Below are 18297 nucleotides of genomic sequence, written 5' to 3' on the forward strand. Positions count from 1 at the left end.
AGCATCCTCCCAGGGCTGGCCTGCCACCCAACCACCACAATCAGCATCCTCCCAGGGCTGGTCTGCAACCTACCCACCACCCTCAGCATCCACCCAGGGCTGGTCCTCCAACCAGGGCTTGTCTGCAATCCACCCACCACCCTCAGCATTGACACAGGGCTGGTCCTCCAACCAGGACTGGTCTGCAACCCACCCACCACCCTCAACATCCACCCAGGGCTGGCCTGCCAACGAACCACCACCCTCAGCACTCTCCCAGGGCTGGCCTGCCACCGAACCAACACCCTCAGCATCCTCCCAGGGCTGGCCTGCCACCCAACCACCACCCTCAGCATCCTCCCAGGGCTGGCCTGCCACCCAACCACCACCCTCAGCATCCTCCCAGGGCTGGCCTGCCACCCAACCACCATCCTCAGCGTCCTCCCAGGGCTGGCCTGCCACCCAACCACCACCCTCAGCGTCCTCCCAGGGCTGGCCTGCCACCCAACCACCACCCTCAGCGTCCTCCCAGGGCTGGCCTGCCACCCAACCACCACCCTCAGCATCCACCCAGGGCTGGTCATCCACCTCTTTCTGTCCTGACCAACCTAGGCTCCCTCACCAAGCACTAGATCCCTTTAATCGCCAGCGTGAATGGCGGTTACGCAGGGCAGAACTTGAAAACCAGGAGAGAGTGAGGAAAGGTGAGCCCCCAAAGGTCAGAAAGGCAAAAGAGAGCTATCACTATGAGTGTAAGCTGTGTGGTCAGCCTAAATCAAAGCAAACTGGACACTCACAGGTACGAGGCAAATGGTACTGCCCTGCATCTGGACAGACCCTTGAGGAGTGGAGAAGCTCTTTGTAAATATAAGAAATTCATTCTTTTTTATTTATACTTTTATTAATCATATTTTTTATTTATTTTAATATTTCACAATCACTGTTCAAACCATTTGCTGTTGCAAATGGAAAAAAAAAATTATGGAAAAAAATATTAGTTGCTGATGCAACTATTTCCAAAAAAAAAAAAAAAAAAAAAAAAACACAACTCTTGTGGTGTAATAGCAACACGTCCATCCTTTGGGTGGGAGACTCCAGGTGCAAATCCTGGCAAGAGTGTGCAACTGTTGGCCCAATCAGTATTTAATTAAAAAATAATTTATGACATCATTTAATCTGCATTTTCTACTTTTCTCATAATTATTACTAGATATACCCGCACTCATAATTATCATAACAAAGCATTATTATTCATACCAATCCTATTTGTATCTGTTTTTAAGCCATATTTAATCAATTCATAGCAATTTCTGATGAGGAGCTAGTGTCAGTGGGGGAACCGGCACAGAAGAGGCTGACAAAGGAAAAGTACAACTACACCTGTAAGGTGTGTGGCCAGGACAAAAATAAAAGGACTGGACACACCCAGCTGAAGGGGACTGACCCTGGGTGTCTGGAGAAAGAGTGTATAGTTGCTGTCACTATTACTTGTATCTCTCTATGTCGTTTGTATGTCTGTTACCATTAAGTTTAGGAATTTTATGGAGCCAAGAACAGCCTTGACGTTTTAATGTAATTTCCTCTTGAATACCAGGACAGTGAATGTCATCCATTGAATGTAATTGTTAAAACTATAGCCAGAATTACTTGCAGAATCATTTTACATTTATTCACAAAACCCAACACTCAATGCTCAATTTATAATATGTTTTATTCACTTGTGTTGCACAGATGTAGTCTCTCATATAATTGTGTTTTCAAAAAAAAGGAGGGGAAACATGATGTGGGATTTATTTACATTTAAAGCTATACACTGTTAATACTGTTTTAGCTGTAAATGTAGCATGTGACATTTTGAGTTAAATATTTGAATAATGATTTGTTTACATCACAAAATATGTTTACTTACAAAAGAATTAGCTTTAAATGCATTTATGTGCATAATTGCATAATCACAGGGTTATTACTGTGGTGTTTCATATGGAAAATAGTTCCTGTGTTAAAATAGTACTACATTACCCAAAATGCATTGCATGTGTACTTCCGGAATGCACTACGAGACTACAAGCGAAGAGAGATGGTCCTCGGTCCTCGCTGCTGAACAAGAGATCCAGGGGGCGGGGTTCGATCTAGATCCAACTCCTCCCACTTTATATACTTTGTTCCGCCAAATGAACCAGTAAATTTGCGTTGTTGCAGCCCGCAACAACGTTTGCTCTTATCAGTTTAAGTGTACGTTTGATTAATAATATAGTCAAGAATTAATCATAATTTATTAAGTAATGATCACAGTTAGTGTAAGTGGAGGTAAGGGATACGTTCCCGACCGGGTGATATCACTGAAGGGATATATTTTCGACCCGCTTGGCTGTACATTATCCCACTTATTACACATAAAAACACACATTTATTTGATATATTTTATTAGCACGTTAAAAAAACCGTAAACCATGTTTAGGAAACCCGTTTCCTAATGCCTGTAATCAAAGACGCGTTAAAACAAATTTAAAGTCCCTATACAAGATAAACATTCAATTTATTAATTTCTAAATAACTATATGCCATATATATGTTAATAATTCTGCAAATTTATACTGTATACATTCATAGGTATTATACTGCATGTGGTAAGATTACTCGTAGTGCCCAAAATGTTTTACTTCAAAACATAGTAAAAACACTTACATTTCATCTTAAAGTCATTACTTTTTTTGTAGTCATAAGTAAAGTTTGTTTTTCTGTCAAAAGAATAACTTAATTTAGTTACAACTCAATGGGGAAATGGTAACGCAACCACACGTGTATGACGTGTCTTGTGGTAAAACTGCCGACCAATCAAAATGCAGTGGGAAGAGATCCAGCTCCGCCCCTGGATCTGAATCCAACCCCGCCCCCTGGATGTCGTGTTCTGCAGTGAGGCATAGGTTCGAATCCCGCAAGAGACATGAAAATTAAAGTGATGATAAACCTTGAAAAAGTGGAGAATTATGTGTAAGAAGATGTATGTTGAGAAGATAAAAGAGTGGATAGAAAATTGATATAGTGTACGTTTTTCTTCATTTTTTCTCCTTTTCTCCCCTCTCTTTCCCCCCTCTTTCCTCTCTCTTTTCTTTTCTTCCCCCCCACAAGCAGTCCATTTTGCCCCTTTTTTGGCCGAGTGGTTAAGGCGATGGACTGCTAATCCATTGTGCTCTGCACGCGTGGGTTCGAATCCCATCCTCGTCGTCTGTCTGTCGTTGTGAAGCTGAACTGTCTTTAACATGCCACATTGCCGATGGTTACGTTGTTTCCCACACCTCTAGGAGTAGAGAAATCAGTGTGTTTTCTTTTCACCAGTTTTGAAGTGCTTACTCGCCAGAGTCTCTGGCGGACACTTGAGTGTTTTCAGACTCTAAAGTCCATGCTTTGTGCCAACTGTCTAGAAAGTGGTAAAGACAGGGTTGAGTGGTTCCTTTGTTGATGTTTGATGAAAGAGGAACAAAACAGTAATCATAACAACTGAATAACATTAGCGGAATGGTTAAAAACATGCGTTTTCTCTAGCACAATTTCTATAGGTCAGTGCTAAAGCGTTTAAACGCAAATAGGGCAGTCTAACGGTTCACTTGGACATTATCACGACAGCTTTAACTGTGGTGAAGTATAACACATGATGCTTTTTCAATTCTTCAGCCACTTTTCTTCTGTGAGGGGGTATAGCTCAGTGGTAGAGCATTTGACTGCAGATCAAGAGGTCCCCGGTTCAAATCCGGGTGCCCCCTTGGCTATACGCCTGTATGTCCGTCTTTTGGCGCGCTAATATTTCTGACTCAAAGTTCATCCTGGATCCTTTTAACATAGGGGTAGGCAAACGTCGGTCCTGGAGTGCAGCAGTCCTGCAGAGTTTAGCTCCAGCTCAAATCAAGCACACATGAACAGGCTAACCAAGGTCTAAAGGGTCACCTGAGAACTACAGGTGGATGAGGTTTAATCAGGGTTGGAAGTAAAATCTCCAGGACTGCAGCACTTCTGGACCGGCGTTGCCGACCCCTGTACTACGCTAAAGACGAGCATACACTGTGCCATTTCAGCACAGTCGTGGCTAAATGCCAACCTACACTTAACGAGTAAATCCCATGCGACGTGAAGCCAAAGCTCACGAATTGCATGCTCACACTCTACCAGGGGTCTCCGACCCTGCTCCTGGTGAGCTTCCGCCCTGCAGATTTTAGCTCCAACCCCAATGAAACATAGTTGAAGCAGCTTATCAAGGTTTTCAGGATTGCTTGATAATTACAGAGAGGTGTGTTGGAGGTGTGTTGAAACTGAAGTCTGCAGGAAGGTAGCCGACCAGAAGCAGGTTTGGAGATACCTGCACAATTCGGTCAGATCGCAGAGCTGCGACTTGACTGCTCACACTTCACGTCTGAAACAAATCGGTGAGATACCCGAACTAAGAAGTGTGTGGCTGTTTGCCAGTTTCAGAATCAGCATCCATGCATTCCTGGGAAATGCGCCGCCTTTCTCATACAGTTTGTGCGGTTCCTTCAAGCGATCGCAAAATATGTGGCAAAATCCGTTTATACAACCAAGTACCACAGCGTGTAGGTTTCTGTAGTGTAGTGGTTATCACGTTCGCCTCACACGCGAAAGGTCCTCGGTTCGAAACCGGGCAGAAACAGCGCGTTCCTTTTGATACGCTGCGAGTTAAAAGCCTCTCTTGAGACACGTTACTCCTTGTGTCATGAAGCACTTTTAAGGTTACACACAGTTCCGCCCGTCACATTCGCTTCACGCTTGAAAGGTGGCCAGTTCGCAAGTGGGCGAAAAGCATTGCCCCTTTGGGGAGTGTTGCACAGAGAGAAAATGTGTGGCTAAATCTATCAAAATAACCAAAGAATCCACACGAACAGGTTTCTGTGGTGATGTGGTTATCACAAAAAGTCCTCGGTTCGACTGAAATAAACACTTTGTTAGAGATATGACAGGGTTTTGGTCATGTTGATTTAAGTACCTCAACAGTTACATCAGTTTTATGCACGTTATTTTAAACCTGATCGTCTGTTAGTGTTAGTTGAACGTAAGACAGGAAAGTGTACTGAGGTTTAGTCAACATTACCCAGCCAGTTGGCTGTGTAGAGAAGCCAATGAAAACCTCTTGTTCCCTTTACATAAAGTCTTGAATGTCTCGTTTGTTTTTTGTCTGTTTCATGTTGAAATCCGTTGAAAACAATTTTGAAAAAGAATAAAGGTCAATCCTTGATAATATCTCTAAACATGTCTAAGGCGATGGATTGCTCATGCACAGTTCTCTTCAGGCGTTTACCTTCCGTTAGGCCAAAATGAACACTTTCAAAAAGGTAACGTTTAATTAAATCAACAACGGAAACTATTTGATTCACACTACTACGTACTTGCTGGTAATTTAGGAATCGCACAATGCCCAACCGCAGGGGTTCCGACAAAGTTTCACGTGACGAGGTGGCCGAGTGGTTAAGGCGATGGACTGCTAATCCATTGTGCTCTGCACGCGTGGGTTCGAATCCCATCCTCGTCGTCTGTCTGTCGTTGTGAAGCTGAACTGTCTTTAACATGCCACATTGCCGATGGTCATGGGCGTAGATTTAGGGTGGGACGCTAGGGACATGTCCCTAGCAATATTCAGGGAAGACTGAATTGTCCCTAGCAATAATTTCGACCAAACAATTAATCTGTATTTATATATAACCACTAATGTCCGTCTTATTCTTGTGTTTTCTATTTTTTACTTTCCTTTTTTAATTATATATTTTTTCAGGAATCATTTAAATGAGATTAAAAATCTTTTGCAATCCCGTTCTGTAAAAATGACGCTCTATGTGGTACACAAACGGTTAACAGCTTTCGTTCTTTGCAATGCCCGCCTCCGTAACTCACATCGGTAATATGATTGGCTTTGCATTTCTTTAGTCCCGCCTCTCTACTCACATTGCTAATATGATTGGATTAGCATTTCTTGAGTCCCGCCGCTTTAAATCACATCACTTTATGGGCTTGTCTTTACTCGCTACGTGTGATAGGATGGTTTCACTTTGTACAACGCGTCAAAGTTCACTCAACAAGACGCGCGTGATTATTCGGGCTACAGGTAAGTGAGGAAGAAAGTATTATTATACCCACTGTAACTGTTTCATGCACAAAATACGGAACAAGTTGTGTCACATAATGATTCAAGGACAGTGTTTTCAACAATACACGACAATCCCATGTTAACCTGACGAGTTGCAAACTTTTGTCAACCTTTTATAAATGGGGTAGCAAGGTTATTTAGGGGGTCCCTAATCCATGAAAGAAAATAACCCCAACATGGTAAAAACAGGAAACAGCATGATACACATACCAACTTCAACACTGGGATTTTTTTGGCAAAATTAAATTAAGAATGAAATATTAATTGCATATTCTTCATTGTTATAAAGTAAATATGGATTCATATATGTTACAATATGATTTTTTTTTGACAAGACTTAAACAGTTACTGTTTATTAGGCTCTAGGACATAACGAATTGTTATTGTTTATTTTAGTACATTAAATTTGGGATGGCACCGGGGGTGGCGAGTCAGATGTCACTGAGTAAAGTGCATACTGAGTTGTCTGTTGTTTATGTCAAGTAAACGGTGATAAACAGTTTTTGCAATGCGACCATTTTATTTATGTCCCCACCAATGCCAGAATCAAACCTACGCCCTTGCCGATGGTTACGTTGTTTCCCACACCTCTAGGAGTAGAGAAATCAGTGTGTTTTCTTTTCACCAGTTTTGAAGTGCTTACTCGCCAGAGTCTCTGGCGGACACTTGAGTGTTTTCAGACTCTAAAGTCCATGCTTTGTGCCAACTGTCTAGAAAGTGGTAAAGACAGGGTTGAGTGGTTCCTTTGTTGATGTTTGATGAAAGAGGAACAAAACAGTAATCATAACAACTGAATAACATTAGCGGAATGGTTAAAAACATGCGTTTTCTCTAGCACAATTTCTATAGGTCAGTGCTAAAGCGTTTAAACGCAAATAGGGCAGTCTAACGGTTCACTTGGACATTATCACGACAGCTTTAACTGTGGTGAAGTATAACACATGATGCTTTTTCAATTCTTCAGCCACTTTTCTTCTGTGAGGGGGTATAGCTCAGTGGTAGAGCATTTGACTGCAGATCAAGAGGTCCCCGGTTCAAATCCGGGTGCCCCCTTGGCTATACGCCTGTATGTCCGTCTTTTGGCGCGCTAATATTTCTGACTCAAAGTTCATCCTGGATCCTTTTAACATAGGGGTAGGCAAACGTCGGTCCTGGAGTGCAGCAGTCCTGCAGAGTTTAGCTCCAGCTCAAATCAAGCACACATGAACAGGCTAACCAAGGTCTAAAGGGTCACCTGAGAACTACAGGTGGATGAGGTTTAATCAGGGTTGGAAGTAAAATCTCCAGGGGCCTCATTTATCAACAGTGCGTAGAAAATGTTCTATATTTGTACCTACGAATGAAATTTAGAATGTGTCTAAGTACAAAAAAATCGGGATTTATCAAACGTGCGCACCGGGTTGTACGCACATCAGTAAGTAATCCTTGATGATAAATCCCACTTGTTCTTAAGCACCATGCTCGTGCACGTTCATGGTCATTTGCATTCCGAAACGCCTCCGATGAACCATATTTGGTGACAACACCTCCCGTTTTAAGTCACGTGGTTGTGCTTTTTCCCACAGAAATTGAGTTACTGGTGGATGAGGTTAAATCCTAATAACACATCCTGTTTGGTTTAGTTAGTGCGGGAGGAATGACTAACAAAAGAAAACAAATCTACATGTGAACATGTTACCAGTGAGTTTAATTCCGTTGAATATGAGCAGAAAACACTTCCAGAAATAAAAAAAGTGGGTTGACATTGAATTAACAGCAAAAAAAAACGCGTCACAGCACACCGACGTGAAACGAGTGCAACTGGAGGAGGACAGACAACTTTCCACCTTGGACAGCAGCATATATAACCAGCATCATTGCCGCGATCTTTGAAAACGCGCTACCGGCGGAATGGATTATTTGCCAAGTCTTCCAATAACGCAAGCTAATCCATTGCGCTGTGTCAAGCATTTGTCGGAGACTTAATTTATACAAATCACATGTAGAGCTTTCACAGATACATATCACAAATAAATCATTATACTTATTTGCTGTTACCATACTGACATTGATAATTTTTAACACCTGCTTGTGGATAAAAAATAGACACTTCTTTACTCACTGGAACAGGGTCCTATGTAGTATCGCTATTCTACCACTAGATGCTCTGCGTACGCATACTCAGAGGTGTGCGTATATTTACACACATTTCTACGTATAAGTGCAATTTGATAAATTCCACACTTTGCGTAAAACTGTTCCTACGCACACTTTACGCACACTTCTGTGCGTACGCACGTTTGATAAATGAGGCCCCAGGACTGCAGCACTTCTGGACCGGCGTTGCCGACCCCTGTACTACGCTAAAGACGAGCATACACTGTGCCATTTCAGCACAGTCGTGGCTAAATGCCAACCTACACTTAACGAGTAAATCCCATGCGACGTGAAGCCAAAGCTCACGAATTGCATGCTCACACTCTACCAGGGGTCTCCGACCCTGCTCCTGGTGAGCTTCCGCCCTGCAGATTTTAGCTCCAACCCCAATGAAACATAGTTGAAGCAGCTTATCAAGGTTTTCAGGATTGCTTGATAATTACAGAGAGGTGTGTTGGAGGTGTGTTGAAACTGAAGTCTGCAGGAAGGTAGCCGACCAGAAGCAGGTTTGGAGATACCTGCACAATTCGGTCAGATCGCAGAGCTGCGACTTGACTGCTCACACTTCACGTCTGAAACAAATCGGTGAGATACCCGAACTAAGAAGTGTGTGGCTGTTTGCCAGTTTCAGAATCAGCATCCATGCATTCCTGGGAAATGCGCCGCCTTTCTCATACAGTTTGTGCGGTTCCTTCAAGCGATCGCAAAATATGTGGCAAAATCCGTTTATACAACCAAGTACCACAGCGTGTAGGTTTCTGTAGTGTAGTGGTTATCACGTTCGCCTCACACGCGAAAGGTCCTCGGTTCGAAACCGGGCAGAAACAGCGCGTTCCTTTTGATACGCTGCGAGTTAAAAGCCTCTCTTGAGACACGTTACTCCTTGTGTCATGAAGCACTTTTAAGGTTACACACAGTTCCGCCCGTCACATTCGCTTCACGCTTGAAAGGTGGCCAGTTCGCAAGTGGGCGAAAAGCATTGCCCCTTTGGGGAGTGTTGCACAGAGAGAAAATGTGTGGCTAAATCTATCAAAATAACCAAAGAATCCACACGAACAGGTTTCTGTGGTGATGTGGTTATCACAAAAAGTCCTCGGTTCGACTGAAATAAACACTTTGTTAGAGATATGACAGGGTTTTGGTCATGTTGATTTAAGTACCTCAACAGTTACATCAGTTTTATGCACGTTATTTTAAACCTGATCGTCTGTTAGTGTTAGTTGAACGTAAGACAGGAAAGTGTACTGAGGTTTAGTCAACATTACCCAGCCAGTTGGCTGTGTAGAGAAGCCAATGAAAACCTCTTGTTCCCTTTACATAAAGTCTTGAATGTCTCGTTTGTTTTTTGTCTGTTTCATGTTGAAATCCGTTGAAAACAATTTTGAAAAAGAATAAAGGTCAATCCTTGATAATATCTCTAAACATGTCTAAGGCGATGGATTGCTCATGCACAGTTCTCTTCAGGCGTTTACCTTCCGTTAGGCCAAAATGAACACTTTCAAAAAGGTAACGTTTAATTAAATCAACAACGGAAACTATTTGATTCACACTACTACGTACTTGCTGGTAATTTAGGAATCGCACAATGCCCAACCGCAGGGGTTCCGACAAAGTTTCACGTGACGAGGTGGCCGAGTGGTTAAGGCGATGGACTGCTAATCCATTGTGCTCTGCACGCGTGGGTTCGAATCCCATCCTCGTCGTCTGTCTGTCGTTGTGAAGCTGAACTGTCTTTAACATGCCATATTGCCGATGGTTACGTTGTTTCCCACACCTCTAGGAGTAGAGAAATCAGTGTGTTTTCTTTTCACCAGTTTTGAAGTGCGGACACTTGAGTGTTTTCAGACTCTAAAGTCCATGCTTTGTGCCAACTGTCTAGAAAGTGGTAAAGACAGGGTTGAGTGGTTCCTTTGTTGATGTTTGATGAAAGAGGAACAAAACAGTAATCATAACAACTGAATAACATTAGCGGAATGGTTAAAAACATACGTTTTCTCTAGCACAATTTCTATAGGTCAGTGCTAAAGCGTTTAAACGCAAATAGGGCAGTCTAACGGTTCACTTGGACATTATCACGACAGCTTTAACTGTGGTGAAGTATAACACATGATGCTTTTTCAATTTCTTCAGCCACGTGTCTTCTGTGAGGGGGTATAGCTCCGTGGTAGAGCATTTGACTGCAGATCAAGAGGTCCCCGGTTCAAATCCGGGTGCCCCCTTGGCTATACGCCTGTATGTCCGTCGTTTGGCACGCTAATATTTCTGACTCAAAGTTCATCCTGGATCCTTTTAACATAGGGGTAGGCAAACGTCGTCCTGGAGTGCAGCAGTCCTGCAGAGTTTAGCTCCAGCTCAATTCAAGCACACATGAACAGGCTAACCAAGGTCTAAAGGGTCACCTGAGAACTACAGGTGGATGAGGTTTAATCAGGGTTGGAAGTAAAATCTCCAGGACTGCAGCACTTCTGGACCGGCGTTGCCGACCCCTGTACTACGCTAAAGACGAGCATACACTGTGCCATTTCAGCACAGTCGTGGCTAAATGCCAACCTACACTTAACGAGTAAATCCCATGCGACGTGAAGCCAAAGCTCACGAATTGCATGCTCACACTCTACCAGGGGTCTCCGACCCTGCTCCTGGTGAGCTTCCGCCCTGCAGATTTTAGCTCCAACCCCAATGAAACATAGTTGAAGCAGCTTATCAAGGTTTTCAGGATTGCTTGATAATTACAGAGAGGTGTGTTGGAGGTGTGTTGAAACTGAAGTCTGCAGGAAGGTAGCCGACCAGAAGCAGGTTTGGAGATACCTGCACAATTCGGTCAGATCGCAGAGCTGCGACTTGACTGCTCACACTTCACGTCTGAAACAAATCGGTGAGATACCCGAACTAAGAAGTGTGTGGCTGTTTGCCAGTTTCAGAATCAGCATCCATGCATTCCTGGGAAATGCGCCGCCTTTCTCATACAGTTTGTGCGGTTCCTTCAAGCGATCGCAAAATATGTGGCAAAATCCGTTTATACAACCAAGTACCACAGCGTGTCGGTTTCTGTAGTGTAGTGGTTATCACGTTCGCCTCACACGCGAAAGGTCCTCGGTTCGAAACCGGGCAGAAACAGCGCGTTCCTTTTGATACGCTGCGAGTTAAAAGCCTCTCTTGAGACACGTTACTCCTTGTGTCATGAAGCACTTTTAAGGTTACACACAGTTCCGCCCGTCACATTCGCTTCACGCTTGAAAGGTGGCCAGTTCGCAAGTGGGCGAAAAGCATTGCCCCTTTGGGGAGTGTTGCACAGAGAGAAAATGTGTGGCTAAATCTATCAAAATAACCAAAGAATCCACACGAACAGGTTTCTGTGGTGATGTGGTTATCACAAAAAGTCCTCGGTTCGACTGAAATAAACACTTTGTTAGAGATATGACAGGGTTTTGGTCATGTTGATTTAAGTACCTCAACAGTTACATCAGTTTTATGCACGTTATTTTAAACCTGATCGTCTGTTAGTGTTAGTTGAACGTAAGACAGGAAAGTGTACTGAGGTTTAGTCAACATTACCCAGCCAGTTGGCTGTGTAGAGAAGCCAATGAAAACCTCTTGTTCCCTTTACATAAAGTCTTGAATGTCTCGTTTGTTTTTTGTCTGTTTCATGTTGAAATCCGTTGAAAACAATTTTGAAAAAGAATAAAGGTCAATCCTTGATAATATCTCTAAACATGTCTAAGGCGATGGATTGCTCATGCACAGTTCTCTTCAGGCGTTTACCTTCCGTTAGGCCAAAATGAACACTTTCAAAAAGGTAACGTTTAATTAAATCAACAACGGAAACTATTTGATTCACACTACTACGTACTTGCTGGTAATTTAGGAATCGCACAATGCCCAACCGCAGGGGTTCCGACAAAGTTTCACGTGACGAGGTGGCCGAGTGGTTAAGGCGATGGACTGCTAATCCATTGTGCTCTGCACGCGTGGGTTCGAATCCCATCCTCGTCGTCTGTCTGTCGTTGTGAAGCTGAACTGTCTTTAACATGCCACATTGCCGATGGTTACGTTGTTTCCCACACCTCTAGGAGTAGAGAAATCTGTGTGTTTTCTTTTCACCAGTTTTGAAGTGCTTACTCGCCAGAGTCTCTGGCGGACACTTGAGTGTTTTCAGACTCTAAAGTCCATGCTTTGTGCCAACTGTCTAGAAAGTGGTAAAGACAGGGTTGAGTGGTTCCTTTGTTGATGTTTGATGAAAGAGGAACAAAACAGTAATCATAACAACTGAATAACATTAGCGGAATGGTTAAAAACATGCGTTTTCTCTAGCACAATTTCTATAGGTCACTGCTAAAGCGTTTAAACGCAAATAGGGCAGTCTAACGGTTCACTTGGACATTATCACGACAGCTTTAACTGTGGTGAAGTATAACACATGATGCTTTTTCAATTCTTCAGCCACTTTTCTTCTGTGAGGGGGTATAGCTCAGTGGTAGAGCATTTGACTGCAGATCAAGAGGTCCCCGGTTCAAATCCGGGTGCCCCCTTGGCTATACGCCTGTATGTCCGTCTTTTGGCGCGCTAATATTTCTGACTCAAAGTTCATCCTGGATCCTTTTAACATAGGGGTAGGCAAACGTCGGTCCTGGAGTGCAGCAGTCCTGCAGAGTTTAGCTCCAGCTCAATTCAAGCACACATGAACAGGCTAACCAAGGTCTAAAGGGTCACCTGAGAACTACAGGTGGATGAGGTTTAATCAGGGTTGGAAGTAAAATCTCCAGGACTGCAGCACTTCTGGACCGGCGTTGCCGACCCCTGTACTACGCTAAAGACGAGCATACACTGTGCCATTTCAGCACAGTCGTGGCTAAATGCCAACCTACACTTAACGAGTAAATCCCATGCGACGTGAAGCCAAAGCTCACGAATTGCATGCTCACACTCTACCAGGGGTCTCCGACCCTGCTCCTGGTGAGCTTCCGCCCTGCAGATTTTAGCTCCAACCCCAATGAAACATAGTTGAAGCAGCTTATCAAGGTTTTCAGGATTGCTTGATAATTACAGAGAGGTGTGTTGGAGGTGTGTTGAAACTGAAGTCTGCAGGAAGGTAGCCGACCAGAAGCAGGTTTGGAGATACCTGCACAATTCGGTCAGATCGCAGAGCTGCGACTTGACTGCTCACACTTCACGTCTGAAACAAATCGGTGAGATACCCGAACTAAGAAGTGTGTGGCTGTTTGCCAGTTTCAGAATCAGCATCCATGCATTCCTGGGAAATGCGCCGCCTTTCTCATACAGTTTGTGCGGTTCCTTCAAGCGATCGCAAAATATGTGGCAAAATCCGTTTATACAAGCAAGTACCACAGCGTGTAGGTTTCTGTAGTGTAGTGGTTATCACGTTCGCCTCACACGCGAAAGGTCCTCGGTTCGAAACCGGGCAGAAACAGCGCGTTCCTTTTGATACGCTGCGAGTTAAAAGCCTCTCTTGAGACACGTTACTCCTTGTGTCATGAAGCACTTTTAAGGTTACACACAGTTCCGCCCGTCACATTCGCTTCACGCTTGAAAGGTGGCCAGTTCGCAAGTGGGCGAAAAGCATTGCCCCTTTGGGGAGTGTTGCACAGAGAGAAAATGTGTGGCTAAATCTATCAAAATAACCAAAGAATCCACACGAACAGGTTTCTGTGGTGATGTGGTTATCACAAAAAGTCCTCGGTTCGACTGAAATAAACACTTTGTTAGAGATATGACAGGGTTTTGGTCATGTTGATTTAAGTACCTCAACAGTTACATCAGTTTTATGCACGTTATTTTAAACCTGATCGTCTGTTAGTGTTAGTTGAACGTAAGACAGGAAAGTGTACTGAGGTTTAGTCAACATTACCCAGCCAGTTGGCTGTGTAGAGAAGCCAATGAAAACCTCTTGTTCCCTTTACATAAAGTCTTGAATGTCTCGTTTGTTTTTTGTCTGTTTCATGTTGAAATCCGTTGAAAACAATTTTGAAAAAGAATAAAGGTCAATCCTTGATAATATCTCTAAACATGTCTAAGGCGATGGATTGCTCATGCACAGTTCTCTTCAGGCGTTTACCTTCCGTTAGGCCAAAATGAACACTTTCAAAAAGGTAACGTTTAATTAAATCAACAACGGAAACTATTTGATTCACACTACTACGTACTTGCTGGTAATTTAGGAATCGCACAATGCCCAACCGCAGGGGTTCCGACAAAGTTTCACGTGATGAGGTGGCCGAGTGGTTAAGGCGATGGACTGCTAATCCATTGTGCTCTGCACGCGTGGGTTCGAATCCCATCCTCGTCGTCTGTCTGTCGTTGTGAAGCTGAACTGTCTTTAACATGCCACATTGCCGATGGTTACGTTGTTTCCCACACCTCTAGGAGTAGAGAAATCAGTGTGTTTTCTTTTCACCAGTTTTGAAGTGCTTACTCGCCAGAGTCTCTGGCGGACACTTGAGTGTTTTCAGACTCTAAAGTCCATGCTTTGTGCCAACTGTCTAGAAAGTGGTAAAGACAGGGTTGAGTGGTTCCTTTGTTGATGTTTGATGAAAGAGGAACAAAACAGTAATCATAACAACTGAATAACATTAGCGGAATGGTTAAAAACATGCGTTTTCTCTAGCACAATTTCTATAGGTCAGTGCTAAAGCGTTTAAACGCAAATAGGGCAGTCTAACGGTTCACTTGGACATTATCACGACAGCTTTAACTGTGGTGAAGTATAACACATGATGCTTTTTCAATTCTTCAGCCACTTTTCTTCTGTGAGGGGGTATAGCTCAGTGGTAGAGCATTTGACTGCAGATCAAGAGGTCCCCGGTTCAAATCCGGGTGCCCTCTTGGCTATACGCCTGTATGTCCGTCTTTTGGCGCGCTAATATTTCTGACTCAAAGTTCATCCTGGATCCTTTTAACATAGGGGTAGGCAAACGTCGGTCCTGGAGTGCAGCAGTCCTGCAGAGTTTAGCTCCAGCTCAAATCAAGCACACATGAACAGGCTAACCAAGGTCTAAAGGGTCACCTGAGAACTACAGGTGGATGAGGTTTAATCAGGGTTGGAAGTAAAATCTCCAGGACTGCAGCACTTCTGGACCGGCGTTGCCGACCCCTGTACTACGCTAAAGACGAGCATACACTGTGCCATTTCAGCACAGTCGTGGCTAAATGCCAACCTACACTTAACGAGTAAATCCCATGCGACGTGAAGCCAAAGCTCACGAATTGCATGCTCACACTCTACCAGGGGTCTCCGACCCTGCTCCTGGTGAGCTTCCGCCCTGCAGATTTTAGCTCCAACCCCAATGAAACATATTTCATTGCAGCTTATCAAGGTTTTCAGGATTGCTTGATAATTACAGAGAGGTGTGTTGGAGGTGTGTTGAAACTGAAGTCTGCAGGAAGGTAGCCGACCAGAAGCAGGTTTGGAGATACCTGCACAATTCGGTCAGATCGCAGAGCTGCGACTTGACTGCTCACACTTCACGTCTGAAACAAATCGGTGAGATACCCGAACTAAGAAGTGTGTGGCTGTTTGCCAGTTTCAGAATCAGCATCCATGCATTCCTGGGAAATGCGCCGCCTTTCTCATACAGTTTGTGCGGTTCCTTCAAGCGATCGCAAAATATGTGGCAAAATCCGTTTATACAACCAAGTACCACAGCGTGTAGGTTTCTGTAGTGTAGTGGTTATCACGTTCGCCTCACACGCGAAAGGTCCTCGGTTCGAAACCGGGCAGAAACAGCGCGTTCCTTTTGATACGCTGCGAGTTAAAAGCCTCTCTTGAGACACGTTACTCCTTGTGTCATGAAGCACTTTTAAGGTTACACACAGTTCCGCCCGTCACATTCGCTTCACGCTTGAAAGGTGGACAGTTCGCAAGTGGGCGAAAAGCATTGCCCCTTTGGGGAGTGTTGCACAGAGAGAAAATGTGTGGCTAAATCTATCAAAATAACCAAAGAATCCACACGAACAGGTTTCTGTGGTGATGTGGTTATCACAAAAAGTCCTCGGTTCGACTGAAATAAACACTTTGTTAGAGATATGACAGGGTTTTGGTCATGTTGATTTAAGTACCTCAACAGTTACATCAGTTTTATGCACGTTATTTTAAACCTGATCGTCTGTTAGTGTTAGTTGAACGTAAGACAGGAAAGTGTACTGAGGTTTAGTCAACATTACCCAGCCAGTTGGCTGTGTAGAGAAGCCAATGAAAACCTCTTGTTCCCTTTACATAAAGTCTTGAATGTCTCGTTTGTTTTTTGTCTGTTTCATGTTGAAATCCGTTGAAAACAATTTTGAAAAAGAATAAAGGTCAATCCTTGATAATATCTCTAAACATGTCTAAGGCGATGGATTGCTCATGCACAGTTCTCTTCAGGCGTTTACCTTCCGTTAGGCCAAAATGAACACTTTCAAAAAGGTAACGTTTAATTAAATCAACAACGGAAACTATTTGATTCACACTACTACGTACTTGCTGGTAATTTAGGAATCGCACAATGCCCAACCGCAGGGGTTCCGACAAAGTTTCACGTGACGAGGTGGCCGATTGGTTAAGGCGATGGACTGCTAATCCATTGTGCTCTGCACGCGTGGGTTTGAATCCCATCCTCGTCGTCTGTCTGTCGTTGTGAAGCTGAACTGTCTTTAACATGCCACATTGCCGATGGTTACGTTGTTTCCCACACCTCTAGGAGTAGAGAAATCAGTGTGTTTTCTTTTCACCAGTTTTGAAGTGCTTACTCGCCAGAGTCTCTGGCGGACACTTGAGTGTTTTCAGACTCTAAAGTCCATGCTTTGTGCCAACTGTCTAGAAAGTGGTAAAGACAGGGTTGAGTGGTTCCTTTGTTGATGTTTGATGAAAGAGGAACAAAACAGTAATCATAACAACTGAATAACATTAGCGGAATGGTTAAAAACATGCGTTTTCTCTAGCACAATTTCTATAGGTCAGTGCTAAAGCGTTTAAACGCAAATAGGGCAGTCTAACGGTTCACTTGGACATTATCACGACAGCTTTAACTGTGGTGAAGTATAACACATGATGCTTTTTCAATTCTTCAGCCACTTTTCTTCTGTGAGGGGGTATAGCTCAGTGGTAGAGCATTTGACTGCAGATCAAGAGGTCCCCGGTTCAAATCCGGGTGCCCCCTTGGCTATACGCCTGTATGTCCGTCTTTTGGCGCGCTAATATTTCTGACTCAAAGTTCATCCTGGATCCTTTTAACATAGGGGTAGGCAAACGTCGGTCCTGGAGTGCAGCAGTCCTGCAGAGTTTAGCTCCAGCTCAAATCAAGCACACATGAACAGGCTAACCAAGGTCTAAAGGGTCACCTGAGAACTACAGGTGGATGAGGTTTAATCAGGGTTGGAAGTAAAATCTCCAGGACTGCAGCACTTCTGGACCGGCGTTGCCGACCCCTGTACTACGCTAAAGACGAGCATACACTGTGCCATTTCAGCACAGTCGTGGCTAAATGCCAACCTACACTTAACGAGTAAATCCCATGCGACGTGAAGCCAAAGCTCACGAATTGCATGCTCACACTCTACCAGGGGTCTCCGACCCTGCTCCTGGTGAGCTTCCGCCCTGCAGATTTTAGCTCCAACCCCAATGAAACATAGTTGAAGCAGCTTATCAAGGTTTTCAGGATTGCTTGATAATTACAGAGAGGTGTGTTGGAGGTGTGTTGAAACTGAAGTCTGCAGGAAGGTAGCCGACCAGAAGCAGGTTTGGAGATACCTGCACAATTCGGTCAGATCGCAGAGCTGCGACTTGACTGCTCACACTTCACGTCTGAAACAAATCGGTGAGATACCCGAACTAAGAAGTGTGTGGCTGTTTGCCAGTTTCAGAATCAGCATCCATGCATTCCTGGGAAATGCGCCGCCTTTCTCATACAGTTTGTGCGGTTCCTTCAAGCGATCGCAAAATATGTGGCAAAATCCGTTTATACAACCAAGTACCACAGCGTGTAGGTTTCTGTAGTGTAGTGGTTATCACGCGTTCACACGCGAAAGGTCCTCGGTTCGAA

General features: G+C 44.0%; 16 non-coding genes across 16 annotated transcripts; all 16 read left to right on the forward strand.

Annotated features, from left to right (window-relative positions):
- Positions 1 to 3668: 3668 nt before the first annotated feature.
- Positions 3669 to 3740, forward strand: trnac-gca (transfer RNA cysteine (anticodon GCA)). Its single transcript has one exon. It is a non-coding gene; the product is annotated as a tRNA-Cys (tRNA).
- An 826-nt stretch (positions 3741 to 4566) lies between these two features.
- trnav-cac (transfer RNA valine (anticodon CAC)) lies at positions 4567 to 4639 on the forward strand. Its single transcript has one exon. It is a non-coding gene; the product is annotated as a tRNA-Val (tRNA).
- A 794-nt stretch (positions 4640 to 5433) lies between these two features.
- On the forward strand, positions 5434 to 5515 carry trnas-gcu (transfer RNA serine (anticodon GCU)). The gene has a single exon. It is a non-coding gene; the product is annotated as a tRNA-Ser (tRNA).
- A 1593-nt stretch (positions 5516 to 7108) lies between these two features.
- trnac-gca (transfer RNA cysteine (anticodon GCA)) lies at positions 7109 to 7180 on the forward strand. The gene has a single exon. It is a non-coding gene; the product is annotated as a tRNA-Cys (tRNA).
- Positions 7181 to 9017: 1837 nt separating this feature from the next.
- trnav-cac (transfer RNA valine (anticodon CAC)) lies at positions 9018 to 9090 on the forward strand. The gene has a single exon. It is a non-coding gene; the product is annotated as a tRNA-Val (tRNA).
- Positions 9091 to 9884: 794 nt separating this feature from the next.
- Positions 9885 to 9966, forward strand: trnas-gcu (transfer RNA serine (anticodon GCU)). Its single transcript has one exon. It is a non-coding gene; the product is annotated as a tRNA-Ser (tRNA).
- A 444-nt stretch (positions 9967 to 10410) lies between these two features.
- trnac-gca (transfer RNA cysteine (anticodon GCA)) lies at positions 10411 to 10482 on the forward strand. Its single transcript has one exon. It is a non-coding gene; the product is annotated as a tRNA-Cys (tRNA).
- Positions 10483 to 11307: 825 nt separating this feature from the next.
- On the forward strand, positions 11308 to 11380 carry trnav-cac (transfer RNA valine (anticodon CAC)). Its single transcript has one exon. It is a non-coding gene; the product is annotated as a tRNA-Val (tRNA).
- Positions 11381 to 12174: 794 nt separating this feature from the next.
- trnas-gcu (transfer RNA serine (anticodon GCU)) lies at positions 12175 to 12256 on the forward strand. Its single transcript has one exon. It is a non-coding gene; the product is annotated as a tRNA-Ser (tRNA).
- Positions 12257 to 12720: 464 nt separating this feature from the next.
- trnac-gca (transfer RNA cysteine (anticodon GCA)) lies at positions 12721 to 12792 on the forward strand. Its single transcript has one exon. It is a non-coding gene; the product is annotated as a tRNA-Cys (tRNA).
- Positions 12793 to 13618: 826 nt separating this feature from the next.
- Positions 13619 to 13691, forward strand: trnav-cac (transfer RNA valine (anticodon CAC)). The gene has a single exon. It is a non-coding gene; the product is annotated as a tRNA-Val (tRNA).
- A 794-nt stretch (positions 13692 to 14485) lies between these two features.
- On the forward strand, positions 14486 to 14567 carry trnas-gcu (transfer RNA serine (anticodon GCU)). The gene has a single exon. It is a non-coding gene; the product is annotated as a tRNA-Ser (tRNA).
- A 464-nt stretch (positions 14568 to 15031) lies between these two features.
- On the forward strand, positions 15032 to 15103 carry trnac-gca (transfer RNA cysteine (anticodon GCA)). Its single transcript has one exon. It is a non-coding gene; the product is annotated as a tRNA-Cys (tRNA).
- An 827-nt stretch (positions 15104 to 15930) lies between these two features.
- On the forward strand, positions 15931 to 16003 carry trnav-cac (transfer RNA valine (anticodon CAC)). Its single transcript has one exon. It is a non-coding gene; the product is annotated as a tRNA-Val (tRNA).
- Positions 16004 to 16797: 794 nt separating this feature from the next.
- Positions 16798 to 16879, forward strand: trnas-gcu (transfer RNA serine (anticodon GCU)). Its single transcript has one exon. It is a non-coding gene; the product is annotated as a tRNA-Ser (tRNA).
- A 464-nt stretch (positions 16880 to 17343) lies between these two features.
- On the forward strand, positions 17344 to 17415 carry trnac-gca (transfer RNA cysteine (anticodon GCA)). The gene has a single exon. It is a non-coding gene; the product is annotated as a tRNA-Cys (tRNA).
- Positions 17416 to 18297: the final 882 nt, after the last annotated feature.

This window comes from Paramisgurnus dabryanus, chromosome 14 (genome assembly GCF_030506205.2).
Source record: "Paramisgurnus dabryanus chromosome 14, PD_genome_1.1, whole genome shotgun sequence".
In the NCBI taxonomy this organism is placed as follows: Eukaryota; Metazoa; Chordata; class Actinopteri; order Cypriniformes; family Cobitidae; genus Paramisgurnus; species Paramisgurnus dabryanus.